Here is a 24,551-nt window from a genome sequence, read left to right on the forward strand (position 1 = left end):
ATTACGTTTATAACTAATGCATATTGTTTAGCTTAGGGCAACACTACCTCGGTTGATATTCAGAAAATCGCATTTGAAATGAATTGTCTGTGTGACTTGGACGTTAATTTTGTTTTTGTTTGTATGATTTCTAAAACTTATTATTTTTGATACTTTCCAGGATATGATCATATGATCTCGAGGGTCTAGATTGGGGTAGTACATTTTTTTATTCTTTAGTTTTTTCTTTTCTTTATCAAATTCGTGTTGTATTTTCTAATCTTTGTATTTTAGCATCCCATTATTGGCTATTTTTTTTTCTCTGTTCTCTATTTTGTTTTGGCCCATAATGATATACCTTTTTCCATTATTCTTTATTCTGCAGCTTTTGTCTATAATTCTTTATTATGTAAACCCTTCAAGACCCTCGTATATGTAATATGGCAATATGAAATTTAAACGTCACAAATCCTAATATATATTTTTTTATTTGATATTACAGATTTTATCAACTAAAATGAGTTTTGAAATATATTACAATTATGCAGAACAAATTAAGGCATATAATAGATATAGGAAGATGTGGTGTGAGTGCCAATGAGACAACTCTCCATACAAATAACAATTTAAAAAGTAAACCATTATAGGTTAAAGTACGGCCTTCAACACGGAGCCTTAGCTCACACCGAACAACAAGCTATAAAGGGCCCCAAAATTACTAGTGTAAAACCATTCAAACGGGAAAACCAACGGTCTAATCTATATAAACAAAACGAGAAACGAGAAGTTTATAAATAAACTGACATTCTTATGTCAGGTGATAATCAAATTGTGAGGCTTTTATTTGGTATTAATGTAATATAATACTTCGTGTTGGGTAAAGACATTTGACTCAAATTCTTATCTTACCTTTCCATCAAATATGTTATTCCGCATTTATTATTTAGTTAACTTGAGTTTGGAAACAAATTAAGTTAAAACTGCGCATGAATGATAGCCTAATGATTACCGGAAGTTGCTTCTATCTAGGTCATTTGGATTTTCGTTATATTTTTATATTCATCTATGATCTAGTCGCAGATTTAAGTATATTGACGGAAACTTACACAAGTTTTTACCATGCAAAGAAGTGTGAAGCTTGCCTTATTTCTGCTGAATGATGAAACATCCCATTATGCAATTGTAATTCAGTTATTTTTTTTTTAATTGTCTGAACTCCTACTGAGCACTCTCAAAGAGTAATTCGACAATAAATCTAATACAATGTACAATGTACTTGGGAAAAGTTTTTTCTATATACCTTGTCAAAATGATGGTTTATTGAAAATAGAGATATAAAATTGAGAAAGGAAATGGTGAATATGTCAAAGCGACAACCACCCGACCATAGAGCAAACAACAGCCGAAGGCAACCAATGGGTCTTCAATGTAGCGAGAATTCCCGCACCCGTAGGTGTCCTTCAGCTGGCCCCTAAAATATGCATAATAGTACAGTGATAATGGACGTCATACTAAACTCCGAATTATACACAAGAAACTAAAATTTAAAATCATACAAGACTAATGTATAGAAAATTTGTCAAGCATGGCTTTTAGAGGAAGCAATTATAACCTTGAGCAGTAATTGCTGTTAATGGTTAATCTATAAATGACCTTCAAACGCGTATAAAGACTTGACGTCATATATACTATGTAAAGACAATGTACAAAACACTATTTTAGAAACTATTCTACAGAATACGTCATTTTCTAACATTTAAATGTTAAAAGAAGGAAGCGAATTAAGTGCCATATTAGGCTTTACTGAAAGTGAAGCATTACAAAATTTCATTAATCTTCGTTGCGATAAAATTATCAGTAGCAGTTATAACTATGTACAATCGACCGGCGCATAGAATCGCATATAGTTCTTCATTTTACAATTCAATTCAATGCAATTCAATATTTTATCTCTCAGTAATATATAACACACCATTACATTAAGGACATTAAGTGTTATATATATCGATACATTAAAAAGTAGAGACTGAACAGACGTCTAGGAGACCAAAAATATAACACATTCTGTCATAAGCCATACATGTACATTTTTTACAGTATAACAAATATCTACGTCTATTTCAACCAAAAGATCGCAGTGGTACATGTACGTGTTGTCAATTGGAAAACACTATGGCGATGCGGCTTTGCTGCAGTTGAAAAACCGACAAACTCTTTGTATTTGCACTATCATATTTACTGAAATTGTTTTGTTTAAAAAAATGCAGCCAGATATTATAAGAATTAGAATGTGTTGTGTAATTACCAATGAGACAACTATTCACCAAAGTTTAAAGGAGGTGAATGTAATCAATTGTAGCTAGGCAAACGTTAGGCCTTCAACATTGAGAAAAAAAACACGCCGTATAGTCAGCTATCAATCTCGCTTAAATGTTGGTCAAAACATATAATTTTCAATTTACTGCATTTGTATGCTACATGTAAAATTCATTAATAAAACAACTGTAACCTTTTTACCTAAATATCATTTTATAAATTTTCTTTCAATGCATTTCAATTTTGTTTTTAATTTATAATTCTAACAGTTTTGAAACAAGCTTCATTGATGAGTCTACAAAGATGAAACGCGTCTAATGTACTAAATCATAAGCCAGACTTTTTACGAGCATATTTATTAAAAATGATTTTCTAACAAAATCTATAAAATTTGTTAATTATCAAACCACATGCCGCAGCCTATATAGTGCTTCTTCCAACTTATATCTAAATACAAAAAAAAAAAGAATATGTAGTATGATTGCCAATGATACCACTCTTCACAAGAAACCAAATAACATACTAAAGTAGATAATAACGACTATAGGTCACCATTTTCAGATTCATAATCTAGAGCTTTATTAATATGAATGTTTGACCAAAGATTAAAAGAACAATTGTTCCTATGATTGATATTTAGATATTACCTTACGTAATATTGATTAGACTATATACCACATTTGTACTATTAAAACAATTGGTATAGTTTATCTATTCCCATATTGCTTCTAAAACTATAACCGTCTATTAAATATTTATACACAAATAGTACAATTAACGTGTAACAAAGAACACGTTATATCATTATTTATAATAAAACGTTTATATTATTCTATTATCTGTAATCGTAGGAGTTCTTTGTTAATTAGTCATCTACTTATCAATATGTGATTATTTTTTACACCATTTTTTTTAATAGTACGGTATACACATGGGCGATTGAGTACAAAGAGTTAGGACAATAAAATAATATTTGAGTAAGAATAGCAAAATAAGGGATTGTATCTGAATCGATAGATTTACCACAAACAAGACAAGACAATTGATATAAGAAGTTGTGATATGAGTGCCAATGAGACAACACTCGATGCAAGTCACAATTTGTAAAAAAAACAAAAAAAAACAACAACAACACGGAGCCTTGGTTCACACCGAACAGTAAGCTATAAAGGGCCCCAAAAATGATTAGTGTCAAACCATTCCAACGAGAAAACCAACGGTCTAATCTATAACATAAAAAAAACGAGAAACGAGAAACACGTATGAACCACACAAACTGGCAAACGACAACCACTGAACATCAGGTTCCTGACTTAGGTTCAAACAAATACAGAGGGTTTAGTAGTGTTCAGTACGTGGTATACAAAAAGAAATTTTATATTCTATGCAGACAATGAAAAACTTAATAAAATAACCAAGTCCTTTACACTAAGCGCCTCTTAGTATTTACTTTTTAGTTGGGGTTTCATCGCCAATACAATGTAGCTTACTTTGAAATGTTTAATATTCGACTCTAAATTATTATATATAAATATAAAAGATGTGGTATGATTGCCAATGCGACAACTCTCCACAACAGACTGAATACAACCACCAATAATGGTCAAAACAAAAACCGTATAGATATAATCTTAAACAAGCCCCAACATGAAACATCTTAAACAAGCCCCAACATGAAACATTTTAAACTTGAAAATCAAGACTTAAAACAATAAACGCATAACAAATATAAGACAACTATAGGTCACAGTTAGGCCTTTAACAATGAGCAAAACTATAATATACACAATGCAATAAAATTCAAACGAAAAACTCCACACAGACTTTTGCTAAACAAAATCAGGAGAAAAATAATTTGACAAAAAAATTATAACCATGTAGCGGCAATTCGGAAATTGTTTTCGACAATTTATCGTACTCTCGTTTGTTTGATCTTAAACAGACACATCTACATAATGGACACCCAGACGAAAACCTGGAAAGGAACCATTGCTTTCCATGTTTACAAATACAACTACATTTATTGTATCGAGTTTTACTGTAATTAATATTTATTAAAACATTTTTGTTGTCTTATATCAATAGCTAAGCTCTAAATAATAACAACGAATAGACAATGGATTTCTATTAATCTCTTTTAAACATAACTTGCTGTGAAATACTACGCTTTTCTAAAAAGCTTTCTCACACTTGGAATAAAGTTTCAGTGCTATAACACACGGATTCATTGCGTATTTAATTTATCTCATAATCCATAAATAGATATATCACGAGATAATTTATAGTTTTTAAGCATGAAGTTAAGTTTCATTATTTTCTTATTGTTAAAACAATATTAAGATAAAAATCAATATCGCTAAAGGATATCATTAATATTTCAAAATATTAACGATATATCCCACAGAATAGACAAATTAAAGGAAACACATTTCAAATCGCTTTTGGCGGCGCAGTAATATATCACCAATGAAACATTGCGGAGTAATAAATTATGATGGGCTGTAATTTGATCGAAAACAATTTGTTTTACATGCAAGCGTGACATGTCTTCATTTTCAAAGTCTCATTTGTTCAATTCTGTATAATATTCCATAGAATGATTTGTTTCAATTGTAATTTCACTGCATTTTGTCAGAATTTAAATACATAAATCCATGAGTGAATTATTTCATTGGAATAGATAAGAATTTTACTTTTATTATCAGTTATAGGAAAATACTAATTGCAATTGTTCCACTAACTATAGTTCCCTGCTTACGATCAATGTGGTATTAAACAGCGTGAACGGATCTTTGCAAAACCTGAAACATTTTTTTATGTCTGTTAAAACCCTATTTGTAATACTCGAATTGTTTTTGGTGATTGTTAAATCCCATTCGCAGATTCAGTAATTGAGCCATTTCAATTGATATTTTATAGTGTGTCTTTCTATGTTGGGATGTTACACTATTGGTTCAGGGAAGGGTGAAGGTTGGTACCTATTGAAACGTTAAAACCCACTGCATTGGTTTGTACCTGTCTCAATTCAGAAACTTGATGTTCAGTGGTTGTCGTTTGTTGATGTTATTATAAGTGTCTTTTTCTCATTTGTTCGTATACGTATTTACCCTGTAAACTTAGTTATTGATTAACTAATCTTAAATAGTGTTGAAAAGAATTAAGACCTTTGAAATATAACTTCAATCCTGCTTCATGTTTATATATCAGTTAAAAGTAAGTGTCATACCCAAAAACGTCGTTGTGTGTATATGAGCATATGTCCCTTGCAATAAATTGGTGTTAATGAGTTTTGATAATCACATTATGAATTGCTCAGCTATAGAAAAAATGCGTGGAATTTAAAGTTTGAGTTATAATATCATAAAACACTTCTCTATATTTGATGACGTTTATGTCTTTTCTATTTTTATTTTATTGTGGGTTTGCTGTGTCTTTGCAGTATATCCCTTTTACCTTTTAATTTATATAAATAATAGTCTTATTTATAAATAAATTTCTAATTATTGACTGTTCAAAGATGAGTAAATATAATATTGACAAATTTCTGTGATCTTTTATAAGTTTTATTGGCTTCCTTATACCGTCTTGTAAATTTCATTTTAACGATAAACATCCCACTTTTGTTATCAGACAAAGGACTTTTACTGGGTAATGTATCTATAATCGTATTATTGTAGTAAGGCGAAAGAATTATCCACCGGCTGATAATCATATTTAAGCGTTCTCTAGAGTAAATTCGCATCACATCATTCAACGTGAGGCTTAAAAGTATGGATGGTTATGCGTATAATTCCCAGTACTCTTATTTATCTTACTTGTTACTTTAGCTTGTAATTAAAGAAGATTATTTAAGCCGCTTAAGATGTTCATGTCTTTCATATTTAGTTGTCTGCTGTTGTCAAGACAAGCTGTGTAATCTGATTTTATTGTTTTGTTCATCCTGGTTGACTTTGTGATATATTATTTGTCTCAATCTGTAGATCTGAAGAAATGAAGGTGGAATGGACAAGCATCCTTGACAATTATAAAGGAGGTAGAGGGAGATACTAAGGCGAAAACAAATCCAAGCAAGTTCCCAAACACTACATATACACCTAAAGATTAACTCCTTCTAAAACCTCTTCATTTAGCGGTGTTGTTCACCAGTGGAACATGAACTATTCTATCTTGCAGAACACTTGAGTTAACTTTTAGAATTTGATTGTATTCGTAATTCTCAGGTTTTGGTGTTATGTTTAATGTGGACTCTGGTTTGTCGTTTCGTTGATTTAATTTCTGCTCTTGTTGTAGTCTATCTGCTTTTTTCAACTGTTGTCTCATTCATTGTTCTTTTGTTATCTTCTTCCTTTATTTGTCGGATATTGACATTTTTAAAGCACGACAGTCCTTCTAATTTTGTGTTTACGACTGTATTTCAACTCACATTTCAACAGTTTCGAACGATTTGAATCGTGTAACATATAATTACAATTCAATAAAATTTTATCAGCAACACCTCTTTGTTTCAATACACATAGGATTTCAAAACTATTATGTCTATAAAATTTATAATGATGTAATTTCTTTCTATATGTTTCGTTGTTGTCAAAGTTATAGTTTTACAACTGCTTTTATCTTCTAAATAAGTATACTCTCATCTTTTTGTTTAGTATTTCACAAATACAGTGTATGATGACTGTGTTAATAATTTGAATCCAGCTGCTCAAAATCTATATTGACAAATCTAACACAATTTGGCTATACATGTATGCCATTATCATTCCTCTCTATTTTGTTACAAATATCAATACTTTACAATTTCCCTTGAAATTACCGAAACTGAATAATAAAATTGAAAAAAACTTGGAAAGAATTTTTAAAAACATTATTGGAGTGTTTATGTACTACTGATGCGGCTCTTTTTATAAAGACTGGTAATTTGTTATGTAATGGTTGTTATAATAACATTCACCGCTGATAGCTAGATATAGACACATTTCACACTAGGTGCGTTTTCCCGTAGATATCCGATGTGACAATGCAACAGTAAGAGTCTATTGTTGATCATTGTACTCTGGAATCATTTACACCAAATGACATACGATCAATGATAACATTAAAGATACTAGTTTTACTTCCCCAGATGCACATTTCGACATTTAATGTCTCTCTAGGGACGCTCGAAGCCAAAATGTCAACCGGCGTTGGTCATTTGAAATAGACTGGCAATTGGTCTGTATGATATGAATTTCGTGTACTGCATTACATAACAGGGTTGAGTTCAATATCGTAGCAGCTACGTAGCTGCTATCAATATCTTTGTAGCAGCTAGTCTATAGCTACACGTTCAATAGTCAAAATCTACGAAGCACTACGTAGCAGCTAAAATATTGTACCCAACCCAGATGTTATTGCTATTTTGTGCATTTTTCCTTTAATCTTTTTTTGTGATAGTTTTTCATATCATGCTACTCGCTTGAGATGGAAAATTATCGCTAGAAACTTAGGAGAAACGTGGTTTTGCTAATGAAATTGACATGAAATTATCAACTTCGTCATAGGTAAAATAACGATAAACAGATTATCATTGGTCATCGCAACTCGATTGCTTTTCCCGCTTTCGCCGTACCGATAATCTATAAGTATTTTTTTAAAAGTGATTCTAACAATTTCTATGCATGTTTCCAGATAGTTTATATATCTTAACGCCCTGTTAAAATTGAAGTGTTACCAATCTTTAAATTCTCAGCCACTCCAGCTATAAGCAATGATCGAGATGACCAGGCAGTTTGTTTTTTGTCTTGTTACAAAGTAACATTTAACGACAATTCTATGTAGCATATTTAATGTGTCATCACTTAAATGATAATCTATTATAGGGAAAACTTTACTTAGATTAAATATCATGCCAAAGCATGTACTGTAAATAATTTGCTATAAAATCGTTTCTTCTTTTATCTGTTCGTGGAAAAATAGACTGAAATTTGTACTAATCCAATCAAATCACAGGAAATAATTATCTGCAATAAATACCTGAATGAATCAAAATCGATTCATGAAAACACATTTTTTTTAAGTTAGATGTTATTTGTCAATAAATGCAATTAATTGTTTGAAACCTTACAAGGTAACCATGGTAGAGAAAATTGAAAAAAAATCCCAGAAAATAAGAAATAAAAAAAAAACTTTGTTTATTTGTTCCTTTTTTGTTTAGAAATATAAAACAGGAGATAATCAAATTTTGTGAGGTCAGATGCTCTGATAGAACAAGGAAGTTATTATTTTTTCCACACTTTTGTTTCATAGATTATTATATTTTAGTATTGCCTTGTCTTAAAAAAAAGATTATACAAAACTTTGCTTCTAATACTGTACAAATTATTTTACTATATTTCGCCTGTTTGTCTGTATTGTCTGTATTAAGTCAGGAATATGACAGTTGTTATCCATTCATTTGATATGCTTTAACTCTTGATTTTGTCATTTGATTAGGGACTTCCCGTTTTGAATTTTCCGAGGAGATCAGTACGTTTTTCTATTATAATGTCAATCATTATTGATAAAGCAACAGTAGTATACCAATGTGTAATGGTCGTTAAAGCGAAAACAAATCCGGGTCACAAACCAAAACCGAGGAAAAGAGTTGAAAAAAACCCGGAACAACAGAAACACTGTACTGCTACAAAAAATTAGGATTTTAAATGTTGGCACACAAATTAATCAATAATTAATTTTTTTAAGGTAACTATTCATCTACTGAAATTAAGTTAAATAGAGGTTCTTAAAATATTTTTTTTTTTTTTTTTTTTTTTTTACAAAACGACAGTTCTGCAAAACAGTTTTATATAAAGCAATTGTACATATGCCTGTTTGTTATCTTGGTGTGTCTCTTTGTAATCCGTTGACGAACATTGGTAAAGTTTTTACTAATTTAGAAATTGAATACTGATATGGATATCTCATTTTAATCTGCTTCCAACTCATTATCACGACTATATAAATTTTGATGTAGTTTCATATTTTAGGACCATTGTTTGCATATAGAAATGGTGAAGTATACCTAGTAGTACAGATGTTCTTGTACAGTAGCTTATAGGTGTACACATCTTAAAAATTTTATAATCCGTTATGAGGAACGTACAATATATGTATTGTCGATTTCAGTAATCTTCCTCAATTATCGGGTCGAAGGGTTTTGTGAAAGGAGCACACCCGTGTTAATTAAGTCCGGAATTTTTAAATACCTACGAGCGTAACATAGTTTTGTTAGGTATGTATACGCCACATGATGGTAAAAAGTAAAATCCCAAAAGTACTAAACTCCAAGGAAAATTCAAAACGGAAAGTCCCTTATCAAATGGCAAAAAATATATCATACGATATATCAGTATTTATCTTTTGAATTATGTCTAACATATTTCCTTTACGGCTTTAGACTGGGTTTTTTTATTACTAAAACCACCAAAATAACATCATTTTAAGATATTGTCATCAATATTCACAAAATAAGATTGTTTTACAACATGTTTTAATAATTGATTTTACAATATAACGAAACCATAAACAAACGCCATTCAAGTGGGAGGGTGAAGCTAAGTAGATATGAAACCATATATATAACCCACTCATTTCTTCAGGAAATGCATATACCAAGACAGGAATACGCAGTAGTTTTTCATTTGTTCCATAAGTTGATATAGCCAAGTGTTTAATTTTGTCAGAGTTATTTTTTCTATTTATCTTGAAAGTCGATATTTGTGTTAATTCTTTATTTTCTTTTTAACAAAATATGTAAATGAACTCATCATAGATACCAGGATTAAATTTTGTATTTACGCCATCTTTGTTTTAATTTTGTGTATCAATTTTGAGAAATTTCAAATTCTATTCAATACATTTATCACGTCATATTGACATCACAACTGAGAATGTTGTGTCCAAAATATACCATTCTTTTCATCTATAAATACAGCTTTTAAGAAAGGGTTGCAGAATTTCAGGAACATGATACACCAACCCCCTCTTGTAACAAAATCTAAGTAGTGTATTATTATATCTCCTAGGTTCACACACTTTACCTAATATGGAATATAAAGGGACGTAACTCCACTGCTAACCGTGTATGAGATAAGCCCAGCCTCCCTACTAACCTAATATCAAATATACACGGTTTGCACGCAGACGCTTTCAACCAATCATATTCCAGGAAATGTATAGGAGGTAAGATAATATTATATCTCCTAGGTTCAAACACTAGCAGAAACAAATTGGACTTCTCGTATAGTTCTTATTTCAATCATCGGGAGATCAAATATTGAAAAGTGTCGTCTTTACTGCAATGCATGCATTACTCGTCATGATAATTCCAAGTTACAAAATGTATAAACACGACAGAGAATCACTCTTATGAACATCATAAAACAGATATAGATATTACAATAACTATTATGTACCATATTTTGATTTTTTTTTAATTTGTTATTACATATCACTGGAAATCCGAAAATATCAAAACCGACAATGAAATAAGAAACGAATTTAATAATTTTTGAAATAGAGAAATGCTTATTAAATAATTTAGCACACAAATGAATTTCACATTAAATTGCATGTTATACGTAAAATGAGTTACATCTCAAATTGTAGATTTTCTAAGTAATGCGATTAAAATTTTATTACTCGCACGTTTATATTCTATTAGCTGGAAACATGATAAGGAAGCTCACACAAAATATTTCGTACAAATAGTTTTTGATTACTTGTCAAAGCTCTAGTCCCCCATGGTCAAATCAAGGCAAATGCTCATGAATCTTTGAGCAACACTATTGTCATAAAATGTAATTTATTTTTTCATCGGGGGATTTAAAATATCATAAAATATATTGAGAACAATAAATCTTGACAAATTCCTCCGTTCTATGCAGTGGTTTTTTCAATCACCACTCAGAAATAAAGCATGTCTTGCAGATTCTTCGGTTAATCTCGCGAGACTCTCGCAAGCAATTGTTTTCTAATAAAGGAAAATCGTGGATGTATTATCTCTTGAGAATTAGAAAAAAATCTCATATATTTTTATGACTTCTTCTCAATTTTTAGGTTCTTGTTAGTTATGTTTAGATAAAGTACATGTATATGTTATATACACGGACACAGTCAAAAGTAAGATCACTAAAATACTGAAATCGGAGGAAAATTCAAAACGGAAAGTCCTTAAGCAAACTGCAAAAATCAAAATCTCAAGTCAAGTCATCTGACGATTTGTTTGACCTTAAAAGAGTAATTGTGCACCAGAATCCCATGGATCAAAAATAAAATAACAATAAAAAAAGAACTAGTTTATGACATTGCTAGATGCAACTTTTCGCGTATATATGGCTTGGACGTTTAACGTCATGTGATGCTTTGGACTTTTTTTTTCATTTCGTGATGCTTTGGATTTTTTTTACATTTTGTGATGCTTTGGACTTCTTTTACATTTTTAACCGGATTTTTGTGACAAAAATGTCGGTTATTGATTTGGGGATGTACGGTGGGCGGGCGGGCGGGCGGGCGTCAATCAAATGTTGTCCGTGCATTAACTGTTACTCATGAACCATTCAACCAAAGCTTTTAACTTTCAGGAGTTATGGTTCTTGAAAGATTGAAAAATGGAGTTTCCAGTGGTGTCCATGCATTTACGCATGAACTGTTCTACCAAAGCTTCCCAAATTTTAATATGTTGTTACTAATGACAGAATGGAGGTCAAGTTCAATAATGACGAATTTGACTTTTACCGTTCAGGAGTTACGGTTCTTGAAAGATTGAAAAATGGAGTTTCCAGTCGTGTCCGTGCATTTATGCATGAACTGTTCTACCAAAGCTTCCGAAATTTTAATATGCTGTTACTGATGACAAAATGGAGGTCAAGTTCAATAATGACGATTTTGACTTTTACTGTTCAGGAGTTATGGTTCTTGAATGATTGAAAAATGGTGTTTCCCGTCGTGTCCGTGCATTTTCTCGTGAACCATTCAACCAAAGCTTTTGAAATTTTAATATGTTGTTACTGATGACAAAATAGAGGTCAACTTCAATAATGACGATTTTGACTTTTACCGTTCAGGAGTAATGGTTCTTGAAAGATCGTAAAATGGCGTTTCCATTCACGTTGTTGCATTTACTCATGAACCATTCAATCTAAGCTTTTCAAATTTTAATATGTTGATGCTGATGAAAAAATGGAGGTCAAATTTGATATTGACGATTTTCACTTTCACCATTCATCAGTAATGGTTCTTGTGATTTTGCCAGGACACAAATAAATGTTAATAAATCCGGTTTGCTGTCGTTGTGACAGCCTCTTGTTAATGGTTTGACTTTATTTTCATTTGGCGATAGTTTGAAATGTTGTTCGACTTACGGTTTCTGAATGTCACCTTAGTATCTGCATAACAAATATATAAACGGATTTTATTTAACGGAAAAAAGATTTTTAACATTAACGCTTTTTGAAGATTATGATTTGAAAAACTAATTCATTACCATTTTCATGTTGATTAACCTTGTTTTTTAAAAGGCCAATAGGTGAAAATAAAAGGATGCATGTGATAAAATTTAATGAGACAGCAATCTAAGGACACAAACATCCCAATTGATCCAACAAAGTATTAGCATAAGCATTCTTCATAAAACACCAACTTAAACATCGACACACTTACCCAAATAATGCAATATTGCATTTTTCATCCAGCCTAAATACTGTACAATAATTATTTAATAGGACATGAAAACATATTTTGCAAGGTCAACAATGTGATTCTTGGCTTGATACAAGCAATATTTGATTTAATTTATTATATCTGTCTCCTATTTCCCTTTTTACGTCGTGTAAAATAACATTTCCAGCGGGTATACTTTTGTTATAAATTTCAGATTGTATTCTTTTTCATATTGTAATTTGCGCCGACGGGTAAAAACAGTCTGATTTGATGCCCATTAAATGAAATGAATTATTGCTTGAAAAAGCGAATATTGGAAAATAATTTACTTATTTCTGGTGAATGATCAGTAATGGATAATATTTAAAACATCTAAGAACATCTGAGATCATTTTTTCCATCACGATAAATTAGAATTATTTCTCACGTGCGTGATCGTCTGGATATTTTGTGGTTTGTCATTATATGTCATTATTGAACCTTACTGAGTAATTACAATAGCTTAGACTGATGAACGAAAAAAAGCAAATCTTCTTTTTATGATTTCTAAACAATTCACACATTTTACACTGCTTCGAACCATGCTTGTGTAGAAATTTAAAGGATATGTTATTCACACGTCCTTCAAGGCAAGAGAGGTCTCGATCAAATAAACAAAAAGACATCTACATACTTTGTTTTGTGTTTTTGCGGAACTGACGCCATTAAAAGTATGAATCTGTCACACGATGTTTTTATATAATTCAAATAGAAATTACAGAATCAATGTTTAGATTAGTGTTTTCTTCATTTAATTTTATTAAAAGTTGACTACCCTTCTGATATTTTCAAATGACCATAAAGAGACAACAAACGGCATTAATTGATAAACTTGCTTTTTATAAATGACATAGTTGCAGTTTTGCCCCTTTATTTTTCTTTTAATAGAAATAAGGATATGGATTATCTTTCAATTATTACATTAGATGTATGTTTCATTATAATACGTTATTCTGTTTGGCTGAACTAGCAATCTCGTGATATTCCTTAATCAAAACTTTTCATTCATGATGACACGAGGTCCCACAATAAAGTGCACTGGTAAATGAAATAAAAACTTGATAAAAGGCGTGTTTTCATGATCCAATAGGTAAAAATGTAATTATAAGTATTGAATGCTTTTTTTGTAACTTTTTAGGGTTGTTAAAGCGTTGACCGTGCGCACATTTTTAGTATGAAGCTTCATACAAAATGTACTTCGGTCAACGCTTTTACACCCCAATACATTTACAAAAAAAACAACATTCAATTCTTAAATAACACTGATCAGTACATAGTTAGATAATTTAAATATCTGATCTCCTACTATTGTGACGTACCATGTTGCTGTTAGGTGTAGTTTTCTGTATAAACGAAATAACAAAAAAAAAAGTGAAAGATTCTGTCACTAACATGTTCCTTGGTTTGGACTTTTAAAACACAAACTGTTTAACAATCAGGATCTTAACGCATTTTAAAAGCCGAATGACAAATAGATCAAGATATATAACATATTATCTTTTGTCTGGACAAGTGATGAAGGAGAAACGTATTCTCAATGTCAATGTGCAGTTAATCTAAGGTCATTAAAACATAATAACATAGAAACCATGGTTTGTTTTGGAATTTATTAAAAAACCCATCAAAGATACCAGGCATATATTTTCACCAGTTATATTTTCCTCTGTGTTAATATGAATTATTATCAATATGTTCTTATTTATGAATTGATTTTTTTGAAAACTTTATTTTGTTTGAAATAACCAGGATTTTTTACGCTAGGAACAGATGCCCTGATCTGTATTTTTCAAAACCTTAAAGAACTCTGGGTTGTCTATTTTATTTTTTAACTTCGTACTATACCATGTTTACTTGGCATTTTTGTTCTTACCAGTAATTTCTTATGTAGATAATAAGATGGAATATGATAGAGATTTATTTTGTAACTAAAACATGCAATATTCAGTAAAATAAATGTGACAACTATTCATCGGAGACCAAATGACAGAGATGCAAGCAAGTATATGGCACCGTATGGCCTTCAACGATGAAAACCAATACCGTACTAAAAACGATATTGTGCTCCACCATGACATAATACACAACAATTTAAAATGAGACAACCAATTTAGATTTAGGTACAAAGCAATTAATTGCCTATTTGAGAACTATTTTATGAAATATTGCCGATGATAGAAAAAGGAAAAATAATTAGATATAAATTGATGTAAAGCTGTATAACATTTTATCCTTTTAAATTCATATTACAATTTGAAGGTCTTCGTCAGATAATTTGACCCATTTTTATTTATCGCTTTCATTTTTACAAACATCAGCTTCAATATTTTGAATAGGATCGAATATAAAATTTTACAATTGATGAATACAATACTAATCATAAATTTGTAATTTTGACAAAGCTTTACGATCATTTGAATATGTTTAATATTTAATCATGAAATATGATTATCCTATTTTCTTTCAAATAACTATATGCCGTATAAACTTACATTCGCGGATATTTTATTTCCTGTTGAGCGCTTTCTAGCCGACTTTGCTCGAAAGTTACGAAAAAAGTTTGTTTACATTATTTATAGCCAGTAAACTCTATGACCATAAGACAACTTCATTCTTTAATATATGTTTAAGGATTAGCGAATTCACAAATTCCGATGGTTTATGTATGGTTAGACATGAAATATTATACAATCCGCTCTTGTGTGATAGCCTTACACCTGATATGTACTTTTTCAACAGATTTAGCAAGATTGTGTGGACGGATATAGCCCCTGAATCATGGCCGCTTACCTTTTACCTCTAGTTTATTGCAGAGTTCCTTTTTGCCATATGTCATATCGTTATCGGCATTTTCTGTGGTAGCTAGCTTAACCTCTTACTTGTTTGATTTCATATATTTTGTCTTATCAAATGGCAATGGTTTGATATGTTTTGTTCGACTTATTGTGTTGTTTTGATTGCCCCCTTGGTATAACCTACCCTATTTTTAAACTAGGTTCCGAATGATACAATGATGGTTTATATCATTGTTGTAATTTAACCACTGTAACGACACCACGTTTGAATAGTTATTTGTTTAGCTGGAAAAGCAATACATTTTATTTTGAATAATTAAGGACTATATGTTAATAGAAACACAAATGATATGGAGTGTTTATCCATAACTGAGATCAGTACATGCTTAGATAATGCTCCGACTATTGGGACGTTCCATGTTGATGTTCGGTGCAGTTTTCTGTATACACGAGAAAAAAGAAAAAGAAACAACGAAAATTAAAGTAACACAACCAATTTAACCACCAGGATCCTTACGCATACAACGCCGAATGACAAATAGTTCAAGATATTTAACATCTTTTGTCTGGACAAGTGATGAAGGAGAAACGTATACTTAATGTCAATGAGCATTCAAACTAAGGTCATTAAAACATAATACCAATGCAATCGTGATTCGCTTTGGAGTTAATGTTAAACCCCATCAAAGATAGCAGGCATATTTTTTCATATGTTATATTTTCCTCTTTTAATTGGTTATCAAAAGTATCAGGATTACAATTTTATACGCCAGACGCGCGTTTCGTCTACATAAGACTCATCAGTGACGCTCAGATCAAAATAGTTAAAAAGCCAAATCAATACAAAGTTGAAGAGCATTGAGGATCCAAAATTCCAAAACGTTGTGCCAAATACGGCTAAGGTAATCTACTCCTGGGGTAAGAAAATCCTTAGTTTTGTAAACAGAAAATTTATAAAAATGACCATATAATTGATATTCATGTAAGACATGAATTACTATCAATAATCATAAAATGACTGTTTAAAAACTTTGATTTGTTTGAAATACCAAGGATCTAATTATTTTTACGCTAAGAACAGATGACATTATTTGTATTTTGCAAAAATGTTTTAGAATTCTAGATTTACCAGTTACTTTTTTTATCAGGAATATGGCAGTTGTTATCTTATAGTTCGTTTCTGTGTGTGTGTTACATTGTCGGTTGGTCTTTTGTTGCACTTCAGTGTTAATGTTGTTTTCCTGTTATAGTTGATGTGTTCCCTCGTTTTTAGTGTGTAATCCAGATTTGTTTTTTCACAATCGATTAAAGACTTCAAACAGAGCTATACTACTTTATTTATGCACATAAATATATGCAGTATGATTGAGATTTATTGTTTTTATAACTAAACAAATGTAATATTCAGTAAAATAAATGTGACAACTATTCATCACAGACAAAATGACATAGATGCAAGCAAGTATATGGCACCATATGGCCTACTACATTGAAAAACAAACGTACTTAAAGCGATATGCTGTTCCACTATTACGAAATACAATACAGTTCAAATGAGACAACTAATCTAGATGTCAGTACAAAGCAATGAATTGTGTACTTGAAGATTCTTTATGAAATATTGCCGATGACAGCAGAATAAATTATGATTAGATACAAAATGATGTTAAGCTGTATAACATTTTATCCTTTTAAATTTATATTACAATTTCAAAGTTGTCATCAAATATTTCAACTTATTTCCATTTTTATAAACATCCGCATCACTATTATAAGATTGAATATAAAATTTTACAATTGATGGATACAATACGGATCATATCTTCGCAATTTGTACCACAAAATCATGTCAAATTTATCAAATATGTTTTATGGTTTGATTCGATCATAGTTGAAAACAAATTGTAGTGATGATCATATTGCACTGAAACCTCGAGATCAAATTCTCATCACACTTTCACTTTCAAGTCATTATGATTTTTATTCATCGATTGCTTTGCATATCCTTCATATCTGTAAGCTTTGAGACCAGTTGAATAGAATAAGTACTACATAATGATATAGGTTTATCATATTTTCCTTCAAATAACCATATAAAATACTTTCGCGGATATTTTATTTCGTTGCGAGCTTCTTCTAGCCGACTTAGCTCCGATTTATTATCACGATTTTATCATTTTGGTGACATATTCATATCAAAGAGGGGCGAAATATACCAGAGGGACAGTCAAACTCATAGATATAATAAAAACTAACAACGCCAGGGCTAAAAAGGAAAAAGACAAACAGACAAATAATAGTTCACAAGACACAACATAGAAAACTAAACACTACGCAACACGAACCCCACAAAAAAATGGGGGTCATCTCAGATTCTCGGGAAGGGTGAGCAGATCTTGCTCCACATGTGGCACCCGTCGTGTTGCTCATGTTATTTCAAACTCGATCAATAGTCATATTCGGTAGGTCACATTCGTGAAAAGGGAAGAGGATTGTAAGGAACATATCTGATTTCATTTGTGAAACGGTTATTCCATAACGGTCAACGAAGAAAATATAATTATATATATAAGATGAGATCAAAGATTTTCACAAATTTGCAACATTTTATATTTGTATTTTTTCGTGTCGCAGTTTACAGTATATATAACCAGTAATCTCCAAGAACATTAGAGTACCGACAACTTTATATTTGAATACAGATATGTATAAGGATTAGCGAATTCACAAATACCGATGATGTATGTATTGTTAGACATGCGATAAAAGCCAACCTGCTATTGTGTGATAGGCTAACACCTGATGTGTACTTTTTTTCAACGGATTTAACAGGATAGTGTTGACAGGTAAATCCCCTGAAACCATGCCCCTGACTTTTTACTCTCAATAATTGTAGGGTTCGTCTCTTGATCTGTTTTTATGTTCTTTGTAGCTTTTGGTTGCATATTAAATCAAATAGCAAAAAAGAGAACTCTGAGTAAACTCAAAATGGAAAGTCCCTAAAAAAATGGCTAAATCAAAATCTCAAACACATTAAACAAATGAAAAACAACTGTAATATTTATGACATGGTACAGACATGTGCTGATGTAGAAAATGGTTGATTGAACCTGGTGTTATAGCTAGCTAAACTTCTCACTTATATGATTTCGTATTTATTTTCATATTTTTTTCTTCTTATTAAATGGCAATGATTTTATCTGTTTTATTCGACTTTTGATTGTCCCCTTGATATAATCTATCATTCTTTTAAACTAGGAACCGCATGATATAATGATGGTTTTTATCATTGTTGTTATCTTACCACTGTAACCAACACCAAGTTTGAACAGTTATTTGTCTAACTGGAAATGCAATGAATGCAATGAATATTATTTTGGCTTCCTCCCCCATAAAACTATCGTCACGAAATAGCCAAAAATTAGCGCTTAAAATAATTTAAACACCAACAAATTAAACAATCTTATCAAATGGTAATGATTTTATCTGTTTATTCGACTGATGGTTTCGCTTTGACTGTCCCCTTAGTATGATCTATCCTACTTTTAAACTAGAAACCGCATGATGCAACGACGGTTTGTTTTATTGTTGTAATCTAACCACTGTAACCAACACCAAGTTTGAACAGTTATATGATTAACTGGAAATGCAATAAACAATATTTCGGCTTCCTCCACCCATAAAAATCGTACCGTCACGAAATAGCCCAAAAAGAGGCGCTACAAAACACCGACAATCAAAACATTCAAAGATTTAATCAAATGGCAATTATTTTATCTGTTTTGTTCGAATTGTGGTGTTGTTTTGATTGTCCCCTCGGTACAATATACCCTACTTTTAATGATCGTTTGTATCATAATTGTAATTTAACCACTGTAACAAACACCAAGATTGAACAGTTATTTGTTTAACAAGAAATGCGATAAATTTTATTTTGGCTTCCTCCAGCAATAAAAGCTACCGTCTCGAAATAGCCCAAACGTGGCGCTAAAAAGTGGCGTAAAACACCAACAATGAAAACAATCAAACAATGTTATCAAAAGGTAATGATTGTATCTTTTTTTCTACTTACACAATGTTACAGTGTTGTTTTGATTGTCCCCTTAGTAAAATCAACCCTACTTTTAAGCTAGGAACCGTGTGACACAATGATTATTTGTATCATTGTTGTAATCTAACCGCTGTAACCAACACCAAGTTTGAACAGTTATTTGTTTAACTAGAAATGCAATAAATATTATTTTGAATAATTAAGGACTATTGGATTAAGATGTAATGTGGTGGTTTATTATATTAGATCGATATCAATCATGCCAGATACCATGTTTAAACGTTGTTTGGTATCATTTGACTGAAACATATACAACATATGGTTAGTGATGTCGGAATTAATTGAAATTAGACAAAAACATAGTTGGGTATTGACAGAATAATTAGAAAATAAAAGTTGTTAAGGGATTGGACGATTGGTTAAGATAATGGGTTTAGTGATTAGGATAAAGTGTTCAGACAAATCAAACTGTTTTTGTTCGCATTATTTTTTTCTCAAAGTTATTGTTAAATGTTTCTTGCTGTGGAAATTGCTGTTTCATTAAAAACGGCACTAGACAAAGTGACTAATGGAAATTTAATATGAAGTGAATATTTCAATCATAACAGGCATGCATAATGGTTCCTGGGATAACCTTTTTTTCCCCAAACATGTCAAACTTGATATGATTTTTTAATGTCTTTTTAATGAAAGGTTAGAAGGTACAAATGGGCGGGGCAAAACAAAAACGTATAGTCTAAAATGCTACCTATGATCACAAGGAAATAAAGCACGAACATACAAGCAACAGTTAAAGGTATGAATATAATATGATTAGACGAATCAAAGGGAATAATGGTTTATATTAATTGATTTTTTCAATCCACAAGCCCAAGGGTGTCTTGGATTTCCTGCTTAGTGATGCCAGCTTTTGTTCGTATGTGTCTATTTTAAGGTATAGAAGATAAAATTGGGAGTTGCAACCTTAGATTTTCTATGAATGTTCTATATATATATCTCTACTGATAAACGATTAAAATGAAATTTGATGAAACTTTGCAATGTACATATAAAAGTTTCAAACGGATTTGCCAACCTTTTTACAAATACATGTTGTGTATATATAAAATTCACATGTTATGAACATTCCGGCTATTGCTATAAAATGCATTTTGGTAAGCTTTATAAACTAACGCGATATACGTTCTATCTTTATGCTGCTGTCAATTACACTTTTGTGTAAATTGTCTACATTTGATTGCTCAAGTAATTTAATCAAAGGTTTAAATTCAAACTTTTTAGAGCCTCAAGTTATAAACAAGAAAATGTACTTTTGTGAATTATAGTAAAAGGTTTTATGATTCTATAAAGCAAACATGGTATTGCAATTCCAAGATCAGTTCATCACTACATATTGAAATATATACACTATTTGATTGTATATGGTATGATTATGGTTTTTTCCTTCAATCCGTGATGCAGTTCACAATTTTGAAATTTTGATTTAGTATGGATGTGCATGGCGGGTGACGTATGCATAGCAGGAGATGCTTACATTTTTAGTTGTTGTTTTTTTCTTCTTGCTATTATCTCAGCTTGTTTGTTTGCTACCTTGATTTTTTTTTTTTTTTAGTGTTTTAGTATCTTCTGTTTGTCTTGTATAGGATTTGGTGATTGTGTGTGCCGAATGCAAATATTTTTGGGTTTGCGTGTTCTTATGATGGACAAGATATTGCGTCTTGTAAATTACTTAGTGTGATATTCATATACCTGCACTGGGTCGATATTTAAGTCCCGATAGGTATCATCAGTGCAGTAATCAGTGCTTTGGAACTGACATTATGTATAGAATATTTCTCTTTAAATCTTCGTTAGGTGATATAAAAATATTAAGACACTTCAAACCCCTACGGAAAGGGATCTCCAACGGATCTATTGGAATATTTATTTGTTTATCATTTAGCTGCCCAAGCATTCAAATATTTTTACAGAGCGGTCGCTATGAATTTCAAACTAAACAGAAATGCTGATATAATTTCAGAATCTATTAAAAAATTTCCCTTCAGTGTTTTGTGGAAATGTATTTTTGTTATCTTTAGTTTTAAAGTTCCTATAACAAAGACAATACAATATTAGAAAATAACACATTGTGAATATTATGCGTCCAATTGGATTTCTTAATGAAACTTCGTCATTAAGAACACACACACACACTAAAATTGGAAAGCCAAGGATATATACATATTTGAATAGTAGGGCAGCTATATGATAAAAATAAACTTTGCAGACAAGATCCTTAAAAGATTAGATAATAAGATGATTTCTTATACTAACAAGAAATACCGTAACACTCTAAAAATGTACCTTGTATAACTGAAACTTAAATATAATCAAAACATTTACTCATCGACAAAAAATGGTATGTTTGGCTTTCTGACTATTTTGATCTGAGCGTCACTAATGAGTCTTATGTAAATGAAACGCACGTCTGGCGTATTAAATTATACCTTTGATAACTATTAGCATGTCGAAATGTACTATTGTACTGTATGTTTGTGTATTTCTCTGTCCTGAACATTCTTTCATTTATTTGTACTCTCGTGTTATGTTGTCATTTTAGTGTTAAACTTAACATTGCCATCACAAGCGCGAGGTTTAGCTACCACGAAATCAAGTTCAACCCACAATTTTTTCTTAAACTGTGTTGTACTACCAAGTCAGGGAAATGGCATGTGTTATCTTTTAGTTTGTTTCTGTGTGTGTAACATTGTCGGTTTTTTTTTGTTGCACTTTAGTGTTTCTGTTGTTTCGTTGTATTCCTTTATAGTTGATGTTTTTCCCTCGGTTTTAGTTTGTAACCCTGATTTGTTTTCTCTCAGTCGGTTTATGACTTTTGAATAACAGTATACTACTGTTGTTTATTTATTCAACCCAAAGGAAAAAAGATATTCCTCTTGTATTTGTATTATATCACATTACTGAGAAGAGTTGAGACATTGCTATTTTTCATTATTAGATGTAGCTCTTATCAATAATTGACATATAAGACCGTACAGATTATTTATAATTTATAATGATGACATAGTATATTTTGTCATTGACAGATGCGGCACCTAATGATGCGACTACAGACAATCATTCTTAACATATACATTTGTACATATGTTCTGGTTTTATGATAAATCAAATTACATTAAAAAGTCAATAAACTTTATTCTAGAGAAGAATTTCACAAATACTGGTACCTTCCTTTAAATATTAAGGTAGTTCTGGTAATTATACGGCCTAAATAGTAAAGAAATATAGACCCTAGACAATAGTGGTCATCCTTTGTTATAAATTTTCTATAAAATACATTTGGACTAATTCTGTTTTACAAATGTAGTGCAGCCAGTAGAAGTTTCCTATTCTTGGACCGGTAACACATTAGTATAAGTTTCTGCAGTATCGTCCAATTTGACACGTTTCTGCAGTGTCGTCCAATTAAACATACAATAATGTGTCCTATGGTTCTTTATAAAAAAAATAACAATTCACTTGAGACCAAAATATATTGATATTAGGAACTATAGGTCAATGGGTGCCTTTCAACTATGAAGAAAAACCCATGACTTATAGCAATACAGTAAATACAATATATAGGTCATGTCATGATAAAATGCAAAACAATTCAAACGTAAAAATACGTCTTTTCTAAACGTTAGATGATACATTTGATTTCAACCACAAATATATTAACGAACTTCTCATTCATTTGTTTGACACATTCTTAAAAGATAGTTATAACAGTGTATTTATTATACCTTGTAACCGTAGCTTTAATTTACCAATGTTTGATAATTGTCACGGACGGTCATAAAATATACTGAGAATAAGAATGCAACATAAAAGTGCGGCATAATGAAAATATACTAGCCACAAAAAGAAACGATACCCAGATTTTATCAAAAATATCTACTTTATTTTTCAACAATATTGTTTTAGCTTTGTATTTTATAAAACAATAACATAACAGCATACATATTTTTTTACTTATTAAAAGAGTAAATATAACAAATGGAAAATTAAAAGTCTCAGTCATAAGTCATTTTACCCACGCGTCAGTTTGTTATCCGCGCAAAAGGTTTGTAGACCATTCTAGAAAATTGCTGCCGTATTTTTTTTATAAATAATTCTCAAAAGAGCAATTACAATATGTTACTACTTTCTAAGACAATAGCATTTAACTTGAAAAATATAATCTAGCATATTTTAATCATTTTAATTAGAAATGTCTCCAAGAGAGCAATATAGATCATTATGGCCTTATTGGTTTATACCCTTTTCCAAGATTAACTCTTCACGTTTGTAATAAGTTTGTTATATCTTAAGAGACAGTTACTGTATGTCTTCACTTTGCGTGTCATGTATAATTATATAATACTGACAGTATTAATTTTTCTCAAAACACGATTAACCTCTTGTTCCGAAACAGTAATGGCCGCTCTGAGACCTCTTCCTATTTCAGACACAATTAGATTAACACGTTTCAGTGTGGGCAACAGCTAAGAAGTATTATTATGTCTTTGGTACAATATTAATATCCAATAGACGAGCAGATGCTTTAAATTTTCATTTGTTGAGAAGGAGAGTTAGTTTTTAAATTCCTAAGGAGTGAAATCTCAATACGTTTGATGCTACACCATATAACTGAGTAGTCGACGAAGTATCTGACTGAA

The 24,551-nt window shown here is 31.0% G+C and overlaps 1 protein-coding gene across 1 annotated transcript in view; it reads left to right on the top strand.

Moving 5' to 3' along the window:
* Nucleotides 1-24,551, top strand: part of LOC139528435 (uncharacterized) — a 51,586-nt gene that overhangs the window by 250 nt on the left and 26,785 nt on the right. The window lies entirely within an intron of this gene.

Source organism: Mytilus edulis, chromosome 6 (assembly GCF_963676685.1).
Source record: "Mytilus edulis chromosome 6, xbMytEdul2.2, whole genome shotgun sequence".
NCBI lineage: Eukaryota > Metazoa > Mollusca > Bivalvia > Mytilida > Mytilidae > Mytilus > Mytilus edulis.